The sequence below is a fragment of the Cavia porcellus genome, unplaced genomic scaffold (assembly GCF_034190915.1).
Source record: "Cavia porcellus strain 051 isolate PalLab524CR breed Dunkin Hartley unplaced genomic scaffold, mCavPor4.1 scaffold_29, whole genome shotgun sequence".
In the NCBI taxonomy this organism is placed as follows: domain Eukaryota; kingdom Metazoa; phylum Chordata; class Mammalia; order Rodentia; family Caviidae; genus Cavia; species Cavia porcellus.
In genome coordinates, this window is record NW_026947512.1 from 12,150,046 (window position 1) to 12,156,929 (window position 6,884).

A 6,884-nucleotide genomic window follows, 5' to 3' on the forward strand; every position below is an offset into this window, starting at 1 on the left:
TTCCAGTTAATACTTCTCCACCATCCTCCTGTCGGGGCAACCCACGTCCCCTCTCCTCATGCGGCCAGTTAGTTCTGCATGCGGGAGTCATAGTCACATATCAGAAAAAATATCTCCCATAAAGATATTTCAAGTCACTAAAAGCAACAGGGAAGCACAGTAGTTTTCGGTCATAAATCCTACCATTTTGGCATTACCTGCAAAAATTTGAAGATTTTCAATTTAATTTTGTCTTTTTATTTTGTAGTAATTTCCAACTTAAACAAAAATCACCAGGATACTATAGTAGCTTTTTTTCCCCCTGAGGACTTGAGAGGAAGTTGTGACATCATGCTTCCTGCCTCCCACAGCGTTTTACAGCATAATTCCTGCATGCAAGGGCATTTTTTCTGCAGAACAATAGCACAACCAGCAACATCACATAAATGACATTTGTATATACTAATGTGTTTTACCAACTGCCCCAATAAATGTGCTTATTATGAAAGTTCAGTACCTAGTGTTGCTTTATTTAGCTGTCATGTCTCTCCAGTCTTTACATAGTTGACTTCCTTGGGTTTCATGACTTGGTAATTTAGAGACTGAAGGAGCAACTATTTGTGGAATGTTTTTTAATTTGAGTTTGTCTGATGTTTTCTCATAATCAGACTTAGTTAACACTTTTTACCTTTGACAGAAATATCTTATTTCATCCTGTGTGTAGTGCACATTTCAACTTGTGTATTCACAGCTATAGAGTGTATTTCAGTTATTTGATTAATGATGATATTCATTTCGATCATTGGGTTGAGGTGTCAGGATTCTTTATGGTAAACTCATTCTTCCCCGTTCACAATTAGTAGAGTTTTGATGGGATATATATTGTGGCTATTTTTTTATGTTATTTGCTAACTTTAATTATGTTTATTTCCTAAACAAAAAAATAACAAAATCATATATTGATAGTGTACAGTGCCATCTGTTTATATTGTAAAAATACCACATTCTTTCTTGGTAGCATTTACACCATCTGTTGCATGTCGAGAAAATGCTAAAAGCTACTTTTAGCAAACTGTGATGCTATATGTATCAATCACTGTAGTTACTATGAGATCTATGCCAGTTTCTATGCTACAAGGGAAACACTTTCTCTTTAACATCTTTCATATTCCCCACCCACACATGTGGCAACCATCACTAAACTCTCTGTTTCTTTAAAGTTGTCAAACTTAGATGCTAAAAACACGATCAAACTTTCATTTGTCTATTCATGGCATATTTCATGTAATGACTTCTTGGTTAATCTATATTGTCACAAATGAAGTCTTTCCTTTCATTTATGACTCAATAAAATTTATTGTATGAGTAAACTTCACTTTACCCATACACCTCTGGTAATGGTTTGCATGTAAAAGTCCCTTAAAGGCCATGTACTGAAGACTTGGATGCCAACACGCTTTGTTATTTTGAATTTAACATTATTATGCACTTACCAACTCATCAGTGCATTAATCCATAAATATACTGGAAGACTGTCTCTGCATGTGTGCTTTGACACAGTGTCTTTCTCTTAGCATCTCTTTCTCGATCTCTGTTACTCTGATTCTTAGCTCTCTCACATTTGGTATTTATACTAAATCTCATTTCGAGTTTATGTATTTTTTCTGTTATGACAAGCATACAAACTTTTCACACATTTACACAGGCTTTCATCAGTGGGAATTCTTTCATGATTTTCAATATAAGTGGAAAAATGGAAGAGCTTCTCATATTTATTGCACACATATGGCTTCCCTCTCGTGTGAATTCTTTCATGAACCTGAATGCACTGAGAAAAATAAGACATTTCCCTGGATTCTCTGTCCTATGAATTCACTCAGGTATGTAATATGACCTGTGTGTACTGAAAGATTTTGTTTTACTCCATACACAGAGAGGGCTTCTTTGCTCTGTTCTTTCAGATCACTTCAAATATTCAAAGTTAATTTCCTCTTTTAAGTTTTTAAATGTCTATGGCAATTGCTAGAGTACCTAAAAGCTTTTCTATATTGCTAACATACGCAGGGCTTTAACACTGTGATTCCCTTCATGGTTTTGACAGTTGTGTGTATTGAAAGCTTTCCCATATTACTTAATGCATAGGATTTCTCCTTACTGTTAGTCTTTTCATATATTAGACAGTAACTGTGTTCTGAAAGCTTTCCCACTTCACTTACATAACTAGGGATTTCTCCCACTGTGAATCTTTTCATGACTTTTGTATGTATGTTATGTGCTGAAAGCTTTCCCACATTGCTTACATACATAATCTTTCTCCCTAGTGTGAGTCATTTCATGTGTTTTACAATGACTGAGTGTAATGAAACCTTTTCCATATTGCTTACATACATAAAGTTTCTCCCCAGTGTGAAGCCTTTAATGTACTTTACAATAACTGTGGATGGTGACAACTTACCCATATTGCTTACATACATAGGGTTTTTCCTCAGTGTGAGTCCTTTCATGACTTTTATGTACACTGTAGGTGCTGAAACCTCTTCCACATTGCTTACATACATAATGTCTTTCTCCACTGTAGTTCCTTTCATGGATTGGATAATAACTGTGTATGGTGAAAACTTTCCCATATTGCTTGCATCCACAGTGTGAATTTGTTCATATCTTGACAATGTCTCTGTGTTCTGAAAGATTTCCCACATTGTTCGCATACATAGGGTTTTCCACCAGTGTGACTTCTTTCATGTTTACCAAATGAAGCATTACTATTTAAGGATTTCCAACTGTGTTTATATATGTACAGTTTTGTCCAATGAGAGCTCTTTCATGTTTGTGAATACATTGGTGAGAATTCAAACTTTTGCCACATTGTATGCATATATAGGTGTTCACCTTACTGTGATTTCTTTCTTGAATTTGAATATAGTTGGGTGTATTGAAGGCTCTGATATCCTGCTTATATACAAAGGCTTTCTTCATTCAGTGCAATCAGAGTAGCATGTCCCACATTGCTTATATTTGTACGGTTTTTCTTCAGGATTTGTCTTTGCATGTTTATGCAAGGAGTGAAAGTCAATGAGGTTTTCCCGTGTCTGTGTCAGTTAGACAGTTTCTGTTCAAATCTATGCAGCTCATGACTGAGTCCAGCATTATGTAGGAAGGACACGTTGGTGATAAATGACCAATCAGAGCCTTTCCACATGCAAGGCCTTCACCTGGTTTTGTACCAAGCAGTTTCATGTGCACATTTGTATCAGGAATCATGAAAACCATTTCTCCGTGTTGATGCCATAATTTATGTTGAAAGCCTTTACTTACCTCTGCACTTCTTAGATTTGTCCTGAAATTTTTGTACTCATCTACTGATCAAGTCAATCCAACAGGGAAAGTGCTGGTCACCCCAGTTTCCCTATAGCAGTCACATTCGTAAAGTTTTCCCACGTCATCACTGTAGAGGTCCTTTTGGGAGGAATCCAACAAAGCCAGTCCTCCACGGTGAAGTTCACAGCCACATCCTCGAACATCACTGCCTTCCTGGTGGGGCTGGAGGGCCTACGAGTTCTTCCCATGCAGCCTTCGATCAGCCAGCCTGTGTGCCCAGCTAGAGTGGTTCTCAGCACTATGCTCAGAATCTGGGTTTTGACACTTGGAAAAAGTCTATTGCGGCTGGGGCTGGGGATTTAGCTCAGCGGCATAAGTGCCTGCCTTGCAAGCACGCTCGTGAGTTTGATCCCTGGTACTGATTAAAAAAAAAAAAGGAAAGTCTATTGTGGCTATTAAAATAGTATCCTACTGTCTGCCAAATGATTACCTATTAGCTTTAGTATTGATGTTGCCAGAGGTTTTTAAAATGTAATCATTCAATTTATATTCATTAGTTGGCCTTCTGATGTAAGGAATAATTTCCTCATTATTCAACTAATTAACTAAACCCTTGTTCATATTAAATTATATGGCCTTATGGATTCCTATTTTGTTCACTGGGTTTTAATCTATTTTCATCATATTGCCCCTGATTTAACCAGTGTCCATATTATCCTTTGTGCTCTTCCTTTCTTTTAGAATAAGATATTATTATAAGTTGTTTGCAATTTTCCTGCCATTTCTTTGGAGAGCCCTGCTTCCTTTTAGCGAAGGATGGTATTTAGAAACTTTATTGGTTGGGGCTGCTGTGACAAATCCATAGACCAGGTGCTTATAATTAACACCTTACTTACATACCAGTGCTTACTTACATACTTCAGGTATGTAAGTAAGTTGTTAATTCTCTCACTTCTGGAATGTCCAGACTGGAATGTCCAACATCTGGGCACCAGCGTAGTTACCTTTAGACCAGGGCCCTCCTCTGAGCTGTGGACTTCGGACTTCCAGGGTGCCCTCAGGAGGTGGAAGGGGAAAGTCAGCTCTCCAGGGCTTCTTTCATGGGGGTTCTACCCTCCTAAAATCATCTATTCCTGTGCCCCACTAACACTATTACTCTGTATGTCAATACATGAGTTTTGAAGGCACACAAATATTCAGACCATGGCAGAGATCAAAATACAGATGCCAGGTGTTTATCACTGGGGCCTCTCAGAGGAAACACACACACACACACACACACACACACACACACACACACACACACCCCTTTATGTCTATATCTTAACATAATTATATGTACCTAACACATGTATTCACATTGATATTGATCAAGTGAATCTAGTAAGGGAAAGTTGTTTTGTCTCTTTTTAAGTTTCTAATTCCTTCTTCTGACATGAAAAGATTTGATCAAATTTCTTTTGATTCACCCTGCTCAGTCTCTGACACTCCAAGTTGTGCTGCTATCATTCCCTCCTGCTTGGGCCTGACCCGCTGCCAGACTGTCTTCTGTAGTCTCTTCCTCCCAGAGAGGCTCTGCTGCCCGCTTTGCTCCCCGTGTCGACGTCCTCCTTAGCCTACTCCAGGCTCAGCAGCTGGCTCTGAGCAGCGCAGCTGCCCTCCTCCTCCTCTCCTGCTGCTGTAACATTCTGCCTTACAGGATTTTTATAGGAAGGAACCCATGTGACCTACAATGAAGCCCTGCTGGGTCTTCAAGGTAGTGTAGGACAAGTTCCTTGTAGAGTTCCTAGAACATAGCAGGTAGCTTCAATAAATGTTATGAAATAAGTGAATAAATAATCACTGGGGCTCCTGTGGAGGACAAGAATAGAGAAACCTGGTGCTGATGAAACCTGTAGACTCCATACTCAGATGTGTGTTTTTCTTTCCAACTAGTTCAGAGACCGTATGTTCATTCATTCAGATGTTTATGCAGTGCTTTCTATCCATCTATATTCCAAGGTCCTGCTTCCTCTGTGTGAGTCAGCATGAGATTGTGGGACTTCTACTGCAGTCTTCGGTGAGCAGTTTTCAATTTCTTATTTGTTTGCTTGTTTAGTGACTGATTCTGAGTGAGGTAACTAAGTGAAAAGGACATAGTCCTTGAGATCTGGAAATCTACTGGAAGATGCAAAGTGTCACAGGATAGGTTCACTGTGAGAATAGAATGCAGCAAGAAACTTGGAGCCCTGGAGCTGGATGCAAGAGCCCCCTGTTGTATTGATTGGCAAGGGTTCTCCAGGGGAGTAGGAAAATTATTTATAAATATACATATAATTTTTATAATATATATTTATTTATGCAAGGGGATCTATTAGGCTTACAGGATGAGAGGCAGGATAGTCCACAATGGCCATTTGTGCACCAGAGGATCCATTGGCTACTTAGTCCCAAAAGGCACAGGACAGGAGGGGTCAAGGATGCAGTGCCAATCCAAAACGAAGGCCTGGAAATTCCCTGGAGAACTGTTGGTGTGAGTCGAAAGGCTGAAGAAGGTGGAATTTAATGTTCATAGATGATGCCACCTACTCAAGCAGTACAGGGCTTTTCAAAGACAGGCTTCCTCCTCCTTCCTTTTCTTTCCATCTGGGCTGCTAGCCTATTGGATGGTGCCACCCCAGTCAGGGTGGGCCTTCCCCCTGAAATTTGCTGGCCCATATGTCAGTCATCTCTGGAAGCACCCCCCACAGACACACCAGAAATGTGCTGTCCTAATCTGCTAGACATTTCTTAACACAGTCAAGTTGACAATCATGTATACTGGTGACACTATATCTATCAAAACTCTGTTGTTGACTTATGTAAGGAGTAGCCAGGCTGGGCGCAGTGGCACAGGCCTGTAATCTCTACTACTCAGGAGGCTGAATCAGATGGATTGCAACTTGGAGGCCAGCACTGGCAACTTAGACATTGTCTCAAAAAAAAAATGAGGTGAGCCTGGCGAAGTTGCTCAGTGGTAGATGACAACTACTAACAATAATGACAACAGCAACAATAACAGCAAGCCAGTGTAGGCACTGATCTGGCCCCATTCTCCTCTCAAGAGTACTTCAAACTACAGGGCCTGCGAGTGAGAAATATGTTCAGGCTATTTTCTGGATCCAATCATACACACACCCATGCTCTGGTGTAGCCTTTTCTATACCTCTGAGATCAGCTAAATCCATCTTTTCTCTGTATGAATCACAGTATAAAATTGATCACATCACTATAACTAGTTTAGTTTCTAGTTCTATTATTTTTAAAAACTATAATAAAATTAAATCCAAGAATCACCCTGAACATGTGGTTTTACTAATGAGGTAAAAATCTGATAAGATATTTGGGGCCAGAATTATTTACCATCTGCATTTTTACTATTATGGAATTTAAGGACTTCATTATCCCTATTCTTAGTAAGGTAAATAATCCATAATTCAGAAAGCAGATTAAGTTAAATTCACTTCAGTACTGACTTTGAAAAGGTACTTTACAAACATATTAACAATATATGCATGTTTAAATAAGCCATGTTTAATATATTAAAATGACATTTACTTTCAAATACA